At 39.8% G+C, this 19,148-nt stretch overlaps 1 protein-coding gene across 5 annotated transcripts in view; it reads left to right on the forward strand.

Annotated features, from left to right (window-relative positions):
* Nucleotides 1-19,148, forward strand: part of SPATS2L (spermatogenesis associated serine rich 2 like) — a 124,326-nt gene that overhangs the window by 45,960 nt on the left and 59,218 nt on the right. For all 5 annotated transcript variants that reach the window (XM_050900319.1, XM_050900317.1, XM_050900316.1 and 2 more), the window contains exon 2: nt 12,263-12,335. The gene's annotated coding sequence lies outside the window, so the exon portion shown is untranslated. The remainder of the gene's footprint in view (nt 1-12,262; nt 12,336-19,148) is intronic.

A 19,148-nucleotide genomic window follows, 5' to 3' on the forward strand; every position in this document is an offset into this window, starting at 1 on the left:
AGAAGTGTATATGATCTGTCTTGTCATACATACAGAGATAAAGATAGTATGATTTACTCTGGTCTGACTCTGTATGCTTTTTCACATGACAATTTTAAATTTTCATGTAGCTTCTTCCTTGAAAGAGTCTACCAGATTTACCTTCCCACAGCTTGATCCTGCATCAGGATCAACCTAGGAGGAGGAATGGAGCCCAACCCTTGCCTGTTTCTAGCTGTCTCCCCAGATTGTTTGGAACGCTATTTCTATATTCAGGTTATAGACTGAAACCTGGAGCCATTCAGGAGTCTATTGGCTTTTGATGAGAATCTAGGATTTTTTGCTGTTTTTAAAACAAAATATGAAAAAATTAGATTATGTTACTTTTTGCCTTAAAGTGGCTAATGAATCCAGGCTGATAATTTGTACAGAAGATTTGGCCTGAAGTCGTATGAAGTAAATGAGTTCTCATAATTCCTTGAAAGGAGAGGCCAAGAAGAGAACTGCTAATAAGGTCCTAACCATTTTGTGTTAACAGCCATGTGATAATATTTATGTGATTACTGACAGATGTGAGCATTCCTCTGTAAGAAACATAAGGAGCTTAAGTGCATTGAACCTCTCTTCACCAAAATGACAGGCCATCAAAGGAAACACTCTCATACAGAGAGTGCATCTTTCACAGCTGTTACAAAAATGGCTCTGCAATTCTATTTCATATGCAATATGTATGTAAAGAGTAGGGCCAAAGCAACACCTCGATCTCTGGAAACTTGTTGCTGATAAATGTTAGTTTCTTAATTTTTCTTGTGGCATTAATTCTGTGGAATTCCCGTTCTAGTTGTACAGGAATTGATTTGCCAGTTTCCAAGTTTGTCTTACATAAAATACGAAAAAATACATGACTGAGGAGTGCTCTGTTCTATTGGTTTAAGGAATATTTATTAAGCAACCTGGATTACAGGTCCTGCCCAGCTCTGTCTACAATGCCTCCCTCATGCTGGCTCCCTTACCCTCCAATGATATTATAGTAGTCAAATTTAGGTCAAAGTAGTATCCTAAGGAGAGGCTGTTTCCGGAAGTCTTCTCTTACTTAAATGCCGGGCGTGTGAGAGGGACCAGCTAATGCTATTTCTGGTAAACTGTTGGGCTTTATATTCTAGTACCAGACTTTATAATCTAGTTCTGTCTTCAGCCTTTTAAATTTTTTTTAAATATTATTTTTATTTTATATAACAAATAATATAAAATAACTATATATTGATATATTTAGGCATACCTAAAGTTTGAAGGTTTTCCTTAAATTTCTGTGATCTTTTTACTTAACCATAAGGCATCAGTGCTGAAGGAAGTGGGTTTCAGTGGTTTCACGTTTGTTCCTTAGCGGGCTAATGTTATGTACTGTGTTCTATGATAGTTCACATTTCTTTTTTGCATTTGCAACATGTTTCTTTTTGGGGGTGGGGATGAACAGATCGGTTGTGTCAGAAGACATTGAGTTTTTCCTTTATTCCCTCCCTTATGCTAGAAGTTCTGACAACAATCATAGGGAATTGGGTAAAAAAATTGGCCTCTAATACAATGAAGAGTGGCCGTTTTGTTTTTATCTGCTGCCCTTTTTAAAATGAGAGATAAAAATAATTGTTTCCCACCTACCAGCCCCACATATAAAATGCCTACCCATATAAAAAGTATTTGTAACGCATTAAAAAAATTCTTACAAAAAATCATGTTTCTTCTCATCTCCTTTTACTTTCTCTTTAGGGAAGATGTAATTAAAAGAGTAATTAAAGCGTAAAATGTTTTGAAAGTCTTTAAATAGGAATTTAAATTAAAATTTTAAAACTCTGCATTTTTTCTTTCCTTTTTTCTTTTTTCTTCCTTCTAAGCTCATTCCTGGAAACCATGTCATGCCTGCAGTCAATTCTGCATGCATAGTAGCACGCCCTTAACACACCATTTCTGATCTAGTGGGTCTCATAGTCCTTGAGGTATGTCAGCTCCCTAATCAGATCCTGCTGGCAGGAAGTAACTGTGAGGAGTGACAGCAGTGGATTTGCAGCCATGCTTCAGGGCTGGCTTGAATACTGATAGTTCACTGTTAGTATGATTTGTGTTAAATTAGGCATTTCATTATATACAAAATATGAAAAGATGTAATCATGTCACTCATTTTGTAACTTGGTAATTCTGCTTTTAATGGTCAGCTTTTTACAATGTACTGTAGTCTTGAACATACACCAGGAGTTGCTCGTATGGCATCTCAAGTTCACTGACTTCAGTAATTCACTAGGAGAAGAGATGTACTTATGTACTAAGGTGGCTGAGATAAATTTTAACATATTGGTGATCAAGGTGAATATGAGGTGGTCAGGCAGCATGCGTGTTTGAAATCTGCAGGTATGGATGTTAAGGTATTTGCTGACGTGTGAAAGCTTCAGTTGTTCGTACTGAGGACTAGAGTTATAAGGGTGATGTTGAGTTGATTTCATGGGTGATGTGAGCAGAGTCTATACCATGCAGGTCCACCTGTGAAAGTGAGGAGACCTTGGAAACAAGAAAGATAGGTTGTAGCCGTATTTATTTTTATTGTGCCCCTACCCCCTTCTACTTAATCAGCAAAAATCTTAGGAAATAAAATGGAAAAATAAATAACATCAACATACTGTGAGTTTGCAAAGCTAAAACAAAGAGAAGTCTGATAGTTCGCAAAGCAAATGTTGAGTTAAAGATGGTAGCTTGGCCACTTTGCATGCACGTAATGTTTTCCATGCAACATTCTGTCATTAAATGTAACATGTTACTTTTTTTAGTGTACTATAAAATATGCAGACTGTGTCTTGTGGGTGAGTGGATATTAACTGGAACAAACTTTACTCTTGGTATCTCAAAGGCACTTGCACCAGAGGTGCCAAGTCATAAGTCAGTTGCTGAGGCTCAGTGTGAGCAGTAAATACATGTTTGTTCCTAAGAAAGTAAATACAGACAGGAATTCTGAATAAATGATGCATACAGAAGGTGCTATGCCAATAAACTGAGACAAACTCTGATTTCCTTTAGCATAGGGTGTATCTGAGTTCACTGAAGGCATTCCAGATTTGCACCAGCACTCACTCACTTTATCCAAACTCATTAGCAGAAAAGAAAACCAAGCTGTATTTTTTGCTGTAAAAATTCCTTCATAAGTAGAAGACTGACACAAGCGTTTCAGCTGAAGGCCAGGGCAAAATATTTTAAATCATCAAAGAAACAGTATGTTCCAGCGTGAGAAGTTTTCTTCAAAACTTTGGGGGTTATTTTGTTGTTTGTATGTCATTCCCATGAAAAGGCTACTTTGACGTACAAATTAGTTTCATGGAACCTTCTGTCTCGGGGCTGTGAGAGCTCTGCGTGCTTTCCTTTGTGATGTGAAATGCCACATGGGAATGAGATCTCATTTACACTCATGACTGAGTCTGACCAAGATCCCCTGGGTAATTTTGTTCCTCCTTCCTGTTAAAACTTCAAAAGAGGCTAGAGTTATATTTACCTTTGTAAATTGATTTCATTATTCTTTTTTTTTCATTATGATCCCATTCTTGGAATTTGTGTGCAACAAAAAAGAGGGTATTTCCCCATTCTAAATGGAGAGAAATAAGGATTGGAGTTTTGTATAAGAAGGAATGTATCTAATCCCAGGAGCTCTAGACTATAAAACATGCTTCATGGTTGTGATCAGCTCTTGCAGGAGCGCCAGGAAGGAGAAAAGAGTGTGAAACTGCTTAGACGATAGCTCTCTGGGAGTTCACAGTCCTCCTCCGTTCCAGAGATCAGGCCAACTAGGCTGGAGTGAGGTGGAATCAGACTTGAGGATCCTGTTGCCACTGCGGTACTGGACCCTGGGCGGAGTGGTTGCTCTCTGAGTGGGATGCACTACCTGCTCCAATGGGTGATGCAGAGTGTACATCCCTCTGCTGGGCTACTTTCCAGTAAGGATTCCCAGGAGATGCTGTCGTCTTTGGATTTCATGTCCACTTCAGTTGTTATAAAGGCAGACTCAACACTGTCACTATGACATGACTTAGTGTTGATGAAAAGTTCTGCTTTTCACACTTGTGGTGTGATGTTTTTTCACAAGCACAGCGAGGGTGGCAGTAGACCAAGTCCCCTGAAGCCCCCTTATCTCTGTGTACCAGCGTAACTTGGAGGGGACATCTTTAGATGTGGTCTCTAGTTGGGGCTTTTTGGTGATTTTAGTTCTTATTTATTGTAGTCTCTGATACCGGGTAATGCACAGTAAAACCCAGTATCGACTGGGTATTGGTATCAGTATCAGGAAAAGTTGTAAACGTGTTCCTCAGGATTGAGCTTTTTAATGCACCCTGTAGATTTCGCAATACCTGCATGTTCCGTGTGTTAAGCGCATGTCTGCTATAGCTATACTATGTTGCTTTTGGTACTGATCTCGCTGCCTTGCCTGTGATATTAAGCCGCTGTAACGCTGTCTACTAAATTGCAGCATAAACTCAGCATCTGCAGCCTTGATGCATTACCCACCACACATTGATTATGTTCAGTAGATACCCTTTGTCTCCTAAAATAATCCCTCATTTGGTTAAAAGCATATGCACTCAGACATATTTTCTCTGCCTACTGCTTATTTGGATAAGCAAATAATTTTAACTTTTTAAAAAAGCATCATTTACATATTTTTCTTTCTTAGAACATGACGATGTCTTGAAATGTGTATACAAAAATATATACATTGGCTTTGTTATTAAGAAAATGTCTATTTTGGTTTTGGAGCAGTTTAAAAAATTGCTTTATAAAGTGCTGAATAAAAACCATTTGACAGAGTGAGGGCACAACTGGTTTTGCTTAAGTGTGCAAAATATGAAGTACTGCTTCCTTCAGAAGCTTCTGTCCTTCTGTTGGGAGGCTGAAAACAGATTACATGGAGGATGTGCCAGTTTGAAAATAGTGGTGATTGCACTTGAATTGAAAATGAGGTATTTCAGCTGTCATTAATTGTAGAAGCTGTAAAATGCTTAATTGTTCTGATTTGCTAGAGATGAATGGGAGGATAGTTTTTGCCCAGAAAATGACATTGTGGGTATTTTTTGGAACTTAGTTACACTTTTTATTATAGTCTTTTAGAATTAATTATAAGGTTATGTTCTGTGTAAACTAACTTACTCAAATTTACATGGGTCCACAGTGAATTTTCTAATAAATCTGAGGAGGTTATTTTTAACTTGTTAACACTTGTGCTGTCTGAGACACAGTATTTTTGAGTTCCCCAGCCTCAGTAAGAGGAAGCTTTCCTGGCAGATTGACCTTTCAGTGTGCAAAAATGGCAAGTAAAACTCAGTGGACTCCAAGTGGCAGCAGAATTCAATCCAGAGGAGGCAGTTTTGACACAGAGGCATGGAGAGTCCACAGATGGTACAGAATCTTTTTCTCATTCTTTTTAGGATCTTGTGGCCCCTGAAGTGTACAAAAATGGAGATCCCATAGCTCCTCTAGGCACTGAACATATCCTGGCTCACCAGGGTATCAGCAATTGTCTTAACCAGGGCTTTCCAGCTTTGTGGTGTTGCTTGGTTACCATCATTCCCACAACTCTCAAATAAAGCAAAGCAAATGTAAAAAAACCTGGTTTCTCTTTATGGGCTAGGCTACTGTACAGATCCAAACAAAACAGAATTGTAAATCCTCTACAGCTTCTTTAATGATCATTTTTTTCCTCAAGTATTCCACTTGGCTGCTTACAAAGGCTTTCTATTTTAAATGTTTTTTTTCAGTATATTGGACTACTTCTAGGATTCTGCACAAACTCATTAAGTTCAGAAGCTGGAATCCTGACTGGAAGCAAGGAATAACAAATAATGGCTTGTGTCGTTGGGCAGTCTTGCTAACTCCAGCTAGGATACTGCCTTTTCAGATACACTTTATGTGCATCCTCAGTTCAGGGCAGGAAAAAGGGCGCAAAGCTTAGCTTGGAATGTGTTAGGGATATTTTCTTTAGTAATGATAATAGTGAAGAACTGTCATAACCATTTGGCTGAGGATCTCATGTCATTTCTTGAATATTTCCGAAGGTAGCTTCAGAAGTCCTCTCCCGCCCTCAAGGGAACAATGTTGGCATGTGGGCTCATGTGTTTCAGGGAAATTCTCATCTTAAATCCAACTAGCTGATCTTGACAAAGTGTACAGACACTCTGAGAACTGAATATAGCATAGGTGCCTGGGTAGCTATTCTGTTGTCATCCCTGCTCCACAGAAGAATTCTGCAAAATGAAAAGTATCTTTTTATCACCTTGAGGCTGAAATAGATAACAGCTCTGAGACAGCCATTCTATTGATATGTTACAAATGAGTACAAGTTTCTTCTAATGAAGTTAAGTCCCAAAATAAGGCTTCTCTGGGAACATGTGGATGAGTTTCTTGGTGAACAGAGAGCTTTCCGTAAATCTGCTGGGGTCATTAACAGTGTACCCAGAGTTGGTTACAGAAACCCTCTTACTTTTTCTGAGAGTGGAGAAAACTAAAATAAATGGAGATATCTGTGAGTCAGCCAGAGACTGAGGAAAAATAAACACATCCAAGTAAAACATTCCCAGCTGTGGAAAAAACTGTCCCCATCTATCAGAAGTATGGGAAGTGTAGGAAGCAGACAGCAATTCTTGTAGGAAGTAGAACTTCTAAGCATTGCCTTATGCTCATTGTCTGAGAGCTAGTGCTTTAGTGGGGCCCACAACTCCGTCCTCTAACCATTTTGAATTTCCAGTGGGTCCAGTTCTTCTGACAGTGGACTTCTAAGAGACATTTCTCATCCAGTGAGATACTAGGTGTTTAACTGTGTGGTGTTGAATTTCCAGTGTCATATGGCTCAAGTATGTCTGTGTTACAGGTCCATTCCAGCTCCAGTTCTGTCAGTAGGAGTTGGATTAGGCCCTTAATGCTTTGGGAGGAAAATGTTGACTGGCGTTAAGTTAGGAGGAATAACAGACTGAAATAATGACAGATCACTCTTAGGAGAATAAAGGTACTTATAGACTCTACATGTGGACTTGTTTTAAAAAACTATCTATAAAGAGTCTGAGGCCCATCTTGATGCTCTAGCTCACACCAAAGTTCCCACACAACCAGGAAGGGCTTCATAGCCTGGAAGGACTGGATATTCAAGTCCTTTAAGATGTATAGATCATAGTAAACACCAGAGTTGGTTTCTTTTTTAAACCATGCTATTTCATGCTGGCTGAAACTGAAGTGGTGCCAGTTGTATGTCTGATTGCATTGCTGGCTCTCTGCTATGAGAGCCTTCAAGAACAATTTTTCTCCTTGACAAGACCGCACAGCATTTACAGGTTTTCTTCCTCATTGCAGCTGTTCTTCATTTACTGTAATTCCCTCCTGGACTAGTGTTGAACATGGATCCTCTCCTTTGCCCTACTGTGGTATTATTATCCCACTTGTGTCACTGGACAGAAATCTGGCATAGGATGAGAGCTGGTCCAATCCTGAAGCTTTTATTTGGTTGTTTCCCAATCCTAAATCAACAGATTCTTTTGCTATAAAATCTTTGGCAAATATCAGATGAGGGTGGCTTTAGTCAGGGAGCTTATGCTGCTTTATAATCGTATGCATCTTTTGTTGTAATAAGAAATGCACATTGTAAATGTCAATATGAATTCTCCTCTGATGGCTGGATCCTGCTGAGTATCCTTAACACTGCGTTCCCTGGCTGGAGTTAGAAACCGCAGTGCACAAAATGGAACATCATGGGTTAGTTGTAAAGGCAGGCAGAGTTCGGCTTTGGAGGATGTTGTTATTAATTGACTGAATACTGAGATGCAAACAGGAATCTTGCAACTGTGTTGAAGTGTAGCAGTGACAGACAAGGAGCACCCCTTATTTACTTTGACTACATCAAAGCTCACAGTCTGTGTTGGGTGTAAGGTTGAGACTAAATATCTTAAGGTTTGACTAAGTGTCAAAGACATGGAGGTTTGCTTTCCATGTGCTAAATAACTGCATTGACAATTAGGGAAGTGTGATTGACTCACTAGCTAGGCCAAAATCAAAAACAAAAAAAGGTCCAAAAAACCCAAGTGCCAAAACCCTCAACAAAATCTCACTTTTTTGTGTGTGTACCGGCAGACTCCAAATAGCCTCTGCACTTGGTCATGTCAGCATTTGATAGAAGATTCCTTGCCTTTTGTCAACTTACTTCTCACACTACATGTTCCATCAGTGGCCTCACCAGAGAAATCCTGGAATGAAAACTAGCCATAGTCCATTGTATCCTTGTGTTACCAGTATTCATCCCAGCTTGGCATGCCTCTGATTCCAGCAATAAACCTAGCTTTTAATTTGGGGGGGGGGGGGGGGACACACCAAACCCCCCAAAAAACCCCAAAACAAAACCCAAACAAGCTATTCTTAACATTAAATGTAGAAGTGACAGGTAGAGACATTAGAGTTAAATGTGAGCATTGGACCCTGCAAGCTAGCAGAACTGAAGTCTTCCACTCGTCCTTATGGTAGTCTTTTGTTGAGCTTGTGAATATGTAATGTTGAGTTCAGTTTAATGTTCAGTCCTGCAATATCTCTCTGCTTGTATGCAGGCTACTGCAGGCAGGATCTTGTGGCTTCTGCTTAAATTTGGAGTTGTGTTGGATGATAGCTGTGTTTTAAGTTGGGGTTTTGATTTAGGACTGGAGGATTTTATTTTACTGCTGGTTCCCACAAAGGTAAGAGCTGATTTAGACACAGTCAAATAACTTTCAGTTAATTTCAGTGCTAATCTGTCACTGGACTATACTTAACACTGTATTTTGGACTGTGTTTAGGATGTGTACTCAGGAATGGAGGGATTGAAGGTTATGTTTACTGTTAGGATCTAGAAGGCTCATAGGTCTACAGTGGAATTAACAGAGTGCAGTGTTTAGTTTTTTGAGCTCCTCTGTGTGACAGGTGTATTGTGAAACCTTAGGTTAAGGTTGGGTCAGGGCTAGGCATCAGAAGAGAAGTGGTCAAAGAGGTTGTTTTAGTCTTCCAAAGAGTAGAGAAGATTCATATAGGATGAGGACTCCTGTCCAGAGTGTTATATAGCTCATGGTATGCTTTGCTTCTGCTCTTTAGATTTATTAAGGCCTGCATCTCTATGAATAGCTGTTGCGATCTAGATTTAATCTTAGTATCTGGTTCTGGTGCTTGTATGTGTCATATGTCACTTTAATACTAGGATTAGGGAACTGTTAAAAAGGTCAGAGTTCAAGATGGGGAGGGATTTAAGTGCTTGGTTTATTTGTATGTTCTTCAGGGCTGTAGAGCTGTGATGAGCACTGATTCCTGCTGCTTTTTTTGACTTATGTTAGTTTTGGTGCAGTTGTTTGTCACTGAGCTCTGTTTGATGTGAGGTTTGGTGATGTGATACTGAAGCTCTGCTTCTTTTCTCTTCATACTCTGCAGTGGGGGACAATGGGTTGAAGGTTCTGAGAAGGTGTTTCATGTCATCTTCACACACATGGCCTTCATCGGCCATAGATCTGCTGCAGAGGGATATGGGCCGCTGTTTTTAAAGTCTATATTCCTATCTGCAGAGTCACAGCATGCTTTCCTATTTCAGGGTCTTTTTTGTTTGAAAATAAAAATCACTTTAAGAATTGACCTTTCGTTATGATGGGAAATCACCTTAAACATTTGCAGACATTAAGCAACAGTATTTTCTTTGATAATACAGAAGTGAAATAAGTTTCCTTTTAAGTGTTGTACCTTTACTCTTGATTTCCTTTCTCCTCCCTTGAGTCATTATTTCCTGCATAATGTTTTCTTTGATATTATGCCATGGAACGTTGAGTAAGGACAAAATGGTGAGTTAGGAAGGTAATCAAATTGTGGAGAGATGTCCCATAAGAATCCCACCCCACCCCCCACCCCCCGCTATTACATCTCATTTGGTCAAACTTGATAGATGTGGTATTGTTTGGAAAGAAAAAACCTTTACAACATCCACTAAAACTTTTTTTTTTTAATTTTACGTATGGTATATAGCTGTATTGGTTATCTGCTTTTTTACTTTACAGCAATGCAAAACAAAAACTTTTGACTTCAGTTTTTTGCTTGCATTCCTTTGTCTTTTAAAATAGTCTTTAATAGTAGCAGCCTTCAAAGTACAAGAATTACAATTCTAGCTTGAATAATTTCATACCAGTGACCATATTTCATACCTGAGACCACATCAAGAAATAGGATTCTGAGATGACCTGTCACAGGTCTTCAATATTTCATGAAGTTCAAAAGGACAAAAATTGAGAAAAGAACTCACTGAGCGGGGGGGGGGGATATTTTTAAGTTGTAAAACTCTTCCCGTTTGATTTTTCAGATTTTAATTTTCCACTGAAGTTGGAATCTCTCCCACAACTTGGGTTGAAGAAGATCAAAACTGGAGTTTAGCGGGTGGTGTGTTATGCAGGAAAAAAGCAGAATCACTGGAGTGCCGCAGTACAATAATGTGCATGATTTGATTTGTTCTGTTTAAATCCTAAAAATACCACCTGCAGACTACAGACATTACTGGAAGGAGTTAGATGTCCATATGTTGGCATAAGAAATGCAGTAACTATAGGAATGTTGCTGTCTGTCTCAATTCAGGTGCTCACTAGACAAAAGGGATGCACAGTGTCTCCCTCATTCTTAGCCCTTCCTTGTGTCCCTTTGAAGGGAATAGCCAAGTCTTGCCCTTGCTTGCACCAAAGAACAAAGTACTGGTAGGGCCATAACATAGGCCCCTTCCTGAGCTCTTGGTTAGGGTATTCTGCCCAAAGGCAAGGAAGTGGGTATGCTTCCTTCACCAGGTTTCCAGCCCCTCTATTCATCTCATGGATCTGTGTCTGTTGTGCAGATTCCAACTGTGTGAACACTGTGACATGTGTGACTACTTGTATTTCTTCATCGAAGCATCACATTTTAAATTGCTCCATTCATTCCTCTGATTTTGAACATAACTGTGACTCAGCAAGCCATGTAGAAATGTGTGTTTAGATTGCAATGGACTTTGCGACCTAAGTTGTGAGAGCCTTTGTTGTGGGAGCCTTTGCTAGGTGAAATGCTTCAGGGAACACCTGGCTGTTTCAGATGCAGAAGCAATTAAGAGCTTTCTGCTTTGCTTTAAAATAAAACCAGTGACTCTGACAGGACTTTTGCACTCTAAAACTTCACTTTGGCTTTGGCAAAATACGTAGTTTCAATAAGGATAAAATGGATGAAATAGGACAGCGGTCACGCACTTCTAGTCTATTACAGAGAGTGAGTATTCTGTAATACGGAAGGAAAAATAAGTCTGCAAAGACAATCCAGTCATAGTGGCTTAGTAGAGGCTGATTTCAGCAGTCAGGATGTTCAGAAATGTTATGTTACACTTCTAGGGTTAGCTGAGAGACTGCTGAACAGTCTTACTCCAAAACAAACAAGGACCAGTGTGCAACTCACTTAAGTAGCAACTAGAAAGGAATAATTCCTGTCTGGCACGCATGGTCAAATCATAGACCAGTTCATGACTGCCTTCTCTTTGCAACTGTAGAAGAGAGTACAAAACTTACCTATTACTTTTTTTTTTTTCCCCCTCCTGCTAGTGAAATCAGGAAATCAGTTTCCATTCATCTGTGTATGGACATAAACAGGCACTCAGCTGTCCATGTGGTTGTATGTCTTTGGGGAGAATTCCTCTGAAATTTATATGCAAATCGGCAAAGGCCTTGTACTGTGGGCAAAGTGCTAGTGTCACTCTTTGGGCTTCCCTTTGTTTCAGCTGAGTTAGTATTCTTGAGATAATAATGTTGCTTTTTGGAGAATGACCACACTGAAACTGCACTGATGCGGCTCAGCGGGATTTGATTAGTAACTGGTGAGTGACTGTAACTTGCACCTATGGCCCTCTTGCATTAATGGATAGAACGGTTTGCGTCACTTAAGTTTATCTTTCTGCACATCCCAATGTGCTGGCTAGTTTGAGTTTAAAATATGTGTTAGTTTTAAAAATGGGTTTGTTTTAGCTGGGAGAATTATATGTGTGGTCAGGAATCGGGCTAACAACAAGGCTTAGGTAATTGCCTAAGCTTGCATGGCAGTGAAGGTAAGCTCTGTAAAAAAACTGCTAAGAGCATCTATCAGCAGCCCCACATGTTGACCAGAGCAGTAAGGGGATGAGGGATGTTTCTTCACAAAAGTCTCCTGTAAGGAGAGAGCAGTAAAGTAAATCAAGAATAAATTAACTAATTACTTTCTTTTTAACTTCCAGCTGGTTTTGCAGGAGATACAGTCTATTGGAGAAGATAGAAAAGTAAGAACAGAAACTAGAGTCATTCACAGTGGTAAGATACCTTTTCTATCTCTCTCTGCTAATCATTGTGACTGGCATGTGGCTGCATAAGTTAAGAGACTTGTAACTCACACTTTCAACCTATGCTTTACAACTGAGTTCATCAGATTTCTTGAGCTATCCTGCTAAAGCTGATCATAGTGCCACATGCCACAGTGATCATGGGGGCAGGGGGAAGACAAATGCAACAGTTAGTAAAATGGTGCTTTCTAAATTCCTTACTATGTAGCTTTGACTTCTTACAAAGACACAGATTAGTGGGTAAGTGTGCCTGCTTTCACATTGCACATGTGTGTGATGGATAACAAATTGGAAGGTACTTTATTTATAGGTCTATCAGTGTGGGAACAAGAAGCCAGGAACTTCAGGGGCTTCTTTCACCAGGGCGGTGCAGCCTATTTGAACATGTCAGAAGCTGCTTTGGTTCCTGTTTTGTCTGCAGAATCTATCTTTCACCACTCCAGATAAATTTCTTTCCTTTATCTTCTTTCTCTGTGTCATTAAGTTGATCAGTTCATACTATTTTGTCCTACTGCTTCTCCTCATCCTTTTTTTAATTGTTTGAACCGCTGTGAAGATGTATCATGGTTTGCAACTGAAAGATCTGCTGAACTGGTATTCAGAAATCATCTCACACTAAGTATAGTCCAAGGTGCTGTTCAGAGGATGGTGGGAAAGGGCAGCTTCATAGTAATAAAAAAAAAGAATTAGATAATCCTGTAGACTACAAAACTGAGAAATGGGGTCTCTGTACTTGCCTCAGTTCAGAGCTGGTCTGAACCCAATGTTTTTTGTCACTTGTTTTATTGTCACTTAAACATACCAAGTAATTCCTTTTGCTGTTGTGTCTGAAGGTAGACAGTTTCTCTCTGTCCAGCATGTTATGAAAGCATAAGCTCAGTCTGTTCCAAGCCTGAGTCTAACAAGTGGGCTAATGACCTCATCATTCTGTGTAATTCTAATGGGGATGACCATTTTTTCAAATGTCTTTAAGGTTCTCCAGTTTACTTGCAGCTCAGGACATCTGGATTGTGTTCCCTATGAAACTTCCTGAGAAATCTTCAGTGAATCACTTAATGCCTCAATTTTAAATCTGTAAAATGAGATAACAATACTCCTGCACTTGAGCATGGGTGTTGGGATGATAAATAGATTATGTATTGAGTTTTGTGAAATGCTCAGACATAATAGGCAGGAGGAGGACTCATTTGCACATGTTATTCATTGTACGCACCCTGTTTCTTTGGTGGAGGGCAGTTACACTGTTTCTTAAGGATTTCCTTTTTGCTCGAAACTTGTTTTACACAGAGTTGCTACATGGCAAAATTCCAAAGCTTTTGATGGTGGAAGGCTTACAGGGAGTGCCTGAATAGAATCAATCTTAGTTAATAGTTTAGGGTGCTAAACTCGGTAGTGGTGAGCTGTGTGACTTCCTCGAAGGAAAGAAGAAAAAAGATACAGATGCCCAAAGTGGTTCTTGCACATCTGCGGATCCCAAGTGTGGCCAGGTACATGATGAAATACTACTTGTCTGACTATGAGCTCTGTTTACTACAACTAAGTGAATCATCGGGTCAGTTCCTGACCAGACCTTGAGCTGTCAGAAACAGATGGCCTGCCTAGAGAGCAAGATACCTTGGAAGCATCTCCACCCTTGTCAGCAATGTTACACAGCACAAGGATTTCTCAGAAAAGCAGTGCTGGCGTTCAATGACTTCAGTGAAAAGATGGTAGTTTTTCAGCTGTACTTCGTCTTCCACATCAGAATAACGTCTTGTGGCTCTGAAAATAAGGAAATTGTTGCTGGCTTATTAGTGAAGTTCCAAATTTCTGAACCAGCTCATGTACTTGGAGGAGCAGTAGTAGGGAGGTCAGTAAAGCCCTCAGACTTGTAAGGGGCTGGTTTTTCAGCTCTGAGAAACCTTCAGGTTGCTATTAAAAGATGGCTGGTGTGTGTAAATGTTCTTCCTGGAAATGAGTCCAAAATTTTAAATCAACCCTGAAAATCTTTTCCTATAGTCTCTCTTCACCTCTCTACCTGTCAGTAAAATGAAAATAACAAATGCTTCCCTAGACTGTAGAGTTGTGCTGAGGATTATACTCAGCTCAGATATTTGGATATAAAGTGCTGTACAAATATCTACAGAAATTATAGAATATTGTAGACACTGAATATTGGGGCAAGTTCTACATCGGAATATGAGAAGAGTATAATGCACCAGTCTGGGATGGGTTTTCTGCATGACTCACTGTGGTGGGTTTACCCTAGCCAGCAGCCAAGCACCCACACAGCTGCTTGCTCACTCCTCTCACCAGCTCTCCATGGTGGGACGGCGAGAAATAGGAAGAACAAAATCAAGAACACTCTTGAGTTTTGATAAAAAACAGTTCAAAAGGTGAAGAAAAGAGCGAGGGGAAAAAACCAGTGGAGCAAAGGAGATGGCACACCACCTCCCACAGGCAGACTGATACCCAGCCAGTCTCTAAACAGCCACTTTGGAAGCAGAAAACCCCATCTTTTTCTTCTTCTACCCCAGTTTTTATTGCTGAGCATGAGGATACATGGTATGGAATATCCCTTTGTCCCAGCTGTGTCCCCTCCCAGCCTCTTGCCCACCCTCAGCCTACTGGCTGTGGGGGTGTAGCGGGAGGAAAAAGAGAAGGCCTTGACACTGTGCAAGCACAGCTCAGCAATAGCCAAAACACTGGTGTGTTATCAGCACTGTTGTAGCCACAGATCGAAAACACGGCACCCTATGGGCTGCTATGAAGAAAGTTAACTCCATCCCAGCCAGACTCAGTACGCTTGCTTACTTTTTAATGTAGTACTAAAAAAAGAATTATCAGAAGAACAAAATCCTATTGTAAGATCTTAAGAACAGAGTTTTCTTGATTAAAAATGTTTTCTTGCATGTGCAGCTGTGACATTTTCGTTAGTATCATGGGCACTTCTGAAACAGTTTAAAAAGACCCTAGGTATGTGCTGAAGTTCATTTTTCTCTGCAAAATGTTTCAAAACATTTGTTTAAGTTTCATGGAATTCAGTAGCACTTAAGTGCTTTTCTGAATAGGGCCTGCATGTTCAAGCTGACTCTGTCCTGCTGTCCCGCAAGAGCAATTCTGAAGAAAGGTCTGATGTTCACGCTGGGCAAATTATCTCAGAAATGGGTAGTTTTGTAATTACCTATAAATGCATCTTGTTACTGTCTGTGTAAATATGCAATTTTGTACCTTAAAATAATCAAATCTACAAGTCTTCCGAGATGGAATTGTCCGCATTTATGATGAGACTGGACAGATAAAATGCTTTCAAAATTAAAACATTAAGAATCAGAGTTATGTGATTATCCTAGGAAATTGAAAAATAAAAAGAAAAAAAGAAAAGATCTGTAGTAGGAATGAAATCTTAGTTCACTTCTGAAAAAAATTTTAGTGAATTACTTTACTGTCAGTGTCCCTTTTCTTCCCTGCAACACTTTATTTTTGATCATGTATGCTGCTGTCAGTGAAAAATAACTGGCAGCTGTGTGACGCAAAGAGCTCAAGAAGTAATTCAGATTAAATTTTGCTGATCACTTTCATCAATATCAAAGTCTGAAACTGAAAGCAGATTGAATTTTCACAGAACTTTCTGAGGAAATCATTGAGGTTAAAGGAGACTCGAGTTTTTGAAGAGATTCTTTATTTTTAGGATGGACTGCTCTGTTGTTACTGCTGGCCCTTCTTTATTCCACTTCTGTTAATATTAAGATGGATAAGCATTTGTTCCTGGTGGTGAAAAGCATCACAAAGGCTTCGGTGAATGTATAGCAGTGTGACCAGTCTGAATGTGAGAGTTCGAGGTGGCCATCTTCAAATCTCTTACTGGATTTGTCAGTCGATGCTATCCAATTCCAGGAGAGATATGACATTATGTGATTTGGTTGGTCACACAGTAAGCACAGTGAAACTGAAATGTCAATGTCTTCATAAAAGGTGTTATGCAATTTCTCATGGCTTTTTAATACTGAAGCACTGATTTGAATGAAGGTTTCCTTGAATGATGGGGAAGAGTGAACATATTCATAAAAAAAGCAGCCTACAGTGAAGGCAGGACAGATTGCCCCCCTCCAGTACATTCTGAAATTGTTCGTGCTGTAAAGGTTCATGATCAGAGCGAGTAGTTTTTCTTCATCAGTGATAGCTTGCGTTTTTGTTCTCTCTATGGAGCATGCACTCAGAGTAGGTTGGAAGAATTGTGGATATCTTTATCCTCAGCAGCAGAGGAACAAACACCTTCTCTGAGGGCAGTAGGATGGAGTGTGTGTTCTGCTAAAATGGAGGACCAAGGCAGTAATTTGTGCCCTGTCCAAAAGCAGGGTGTATGTGGGGATAAAGTGGTGAAAGAATTCTTGTATTTTTCCTCCAACTGCACAGTTCAGGCAGTTTAAAAAGAGCCAAAGCATTCCCTGTTTGCTATGCTGTGATTGTGAGCAAGGTGGCTAGACTGTCTGGTCTCAGTTAATGAGCAGAACCCCTGGAAAAACAATGATGGATAAAGTTCAGCTCTTGGAACTACTCTACCTGTGTCAGTATTTTTGGGAACTCTGCATATTTAAGGACGACAGCCAGTGATGCTGAATCTCATCCTGTGTAAATTGCTTCTCATATATGGGTCGTCTTTTTTTTTTTTTCCCCCTCATTGTTGGAACGGAGAGTCCAAATATTGAGCAACTATAGAGCCAGCTCTCTTCAGCCAAAATCCTTGGTTCTGTGGATGCCAGCGATAGAGCTCTTAACTGCAGAATCTAGTCGCAGCTCCCATCTGCTGCCTGCAGAGCCAGCCCGGTGCATTTTGGTATGTGGCTAAATTGGAGATGTGAATTTGTGGCAGTCCTGATTGCGTGGTTTTGTCTACAGTAAGAAATCTGTACAAGTGACTACCAGAACTGCTCTTTGTGAATGAAGATGATAACTTTGTGCATGGCTTCATGAAAATATAGTCAGACACTTAAAAAAAGATTAGCTGTTCAGGAATCACCTTTGCCTTTACTTGAGGTGGCTCTAGAAGAGTAAAGGCATGACTGATACAGGGCCTTACTTGACAGTAAACACTGTGGTTGGCTCTTCTGTGACTGCACAAGCCACAGTAACTTCCTGCTTTGATAAGTTGAACTTTGCTTATCCCAAGTTCTGCTGTGATTTGGGCTCTCTGGGGAAGGATAACTGGCTCATAGGGAATTCAGTTAGCTTTTTGGAGAAGCCTTGTTCAGCAGATGTTTGAGAAATGTTTCAGTTATGATGAAGAACTCCACCCACCCCAACAAAACCCCTGTTTGATTGGAAAATTCCTAGCCAGCCCAGTTTATTGTCTGCCAGTTCTTACTGCTTACAGGATAGTTAGAGCAAGCTGAGATACTGAGAATTTGGCTTGCTTAGTGTGGTAACTCTGTTAACTGGCACCGTTTCTTTGATAGTGCCTACATGCAATATATAGGAGCTTGTAAGTGCTATTGTAGTGTTGCTAATTAACAGCAGTGGGAAGAGAGATTTAGCAGCTAGGGCAATTTTGAAGTTCCCATACAAAACATGCTTTTCTGTGCACTTACCTGAAACGTGCCGGTATCCATGTTTGCCCAAGAAGAGTGGGTGTGGCATCCTTTAGCACACTGACAGTTTCAACAGGTAGGGCATTGCAGGTAACTGCAAATGAGAGCTTAATTTGATGCATTTGAACACTAGATTCTGTGGAGCAAATAGTATGCTACTTTATCCTACAAAGCTATGTTAAATGTTCCTTTGCAGAAATTCTGGACAGATGCAAAGTAAAGGTCTGTCTAATGTGCCACAGATTTTATCGATTCATGGATTGTGGCATGCCAAAGATCGCCTCCAGTGAATGGGCAAAAACAGATAGGCTGAGAAATGCTCTAGAGTATGTATCTGGGCTGTACAGTGTAACTGATCTTACCTGTCTTTGAGAAAAGTACCTTCAAAATAAAACATAAATTTATTTTCTTTAAAATGTTCATCAACAGGTGAACAAAATACCTTCTTTTTATTCTGTTGATAAAATCACTCCATGTGCTGTCCACGTCATGTTCATTTCCATGGCTAGTCAAACAGCTTTCTTTACCAGGATTGCCCTTGCCAAGTTAAGAAATCTGTAATTTTTTTTAAAAACCTCCTTATATACTTGGCTAACAAGGGCCTCAGTTCATATATGTCAGGCAACACTTCATATGCTATTGACCTTCAGAAGCAGAAAAGTTTTCTGGCATTGTCTCCTGACTATTGGAGTGGGTGTGGGAAGGGAGACTGGTTAAGGTGTCTTTGCATATTTTTGGCAGTACGCAGTCTGCATTGATTGACTTACAAATAATTTTGATGTACCTGGTTAGTGTGGGTTTCAACTGAAAAGAATAATTGGTTTCTTGGTTTTTTGCTCTATAAAAAGTGCAGTTCAAAGTCCGGTAAATGCTGTAATAGCCACTTATTTTAATGTGTAATAGCAATTAGGTTGAAGGACTGTATGAACAATAAGTAATTATAGGTAAACTTATTTCTGTGCTTTTGTTGCTGTTGTTTCCAGGAATACCTTTTGTTGACAGAGAAAATCAACATTTTCCTTGGGGGTAGGAAGGTGGGGGAGAAGAGGAAGGCTAGCATTTGTTGTAAATCTGGGAATACCAAAATGTCAGTAGTACTGCTTCCAATGTAGTGTGTGACTTTATGGGTACTGTTAACATGGGAATTATGCTAGGCCTGTGTCTGTTTATCGTGGGTATGCATCAGGTCATTTTAATAGAGGAACTTGTAAGCATTT

Source organism: Gymnogyps californianus, chromosome 7, assembly GCF_018139145.2.
Source record: "Gymnogyps californianus isolate 813 chromosome 7, ASM1813914v2, whole genome shotgun sequence".
Classification (NCBI taxonomy): domain Eukaryota; kingdom Metazoa; phylum Chordata; class Aves; order Accipitriformes; family Cathartidae; genus Gymnogyps; species Gymnogyps californianus.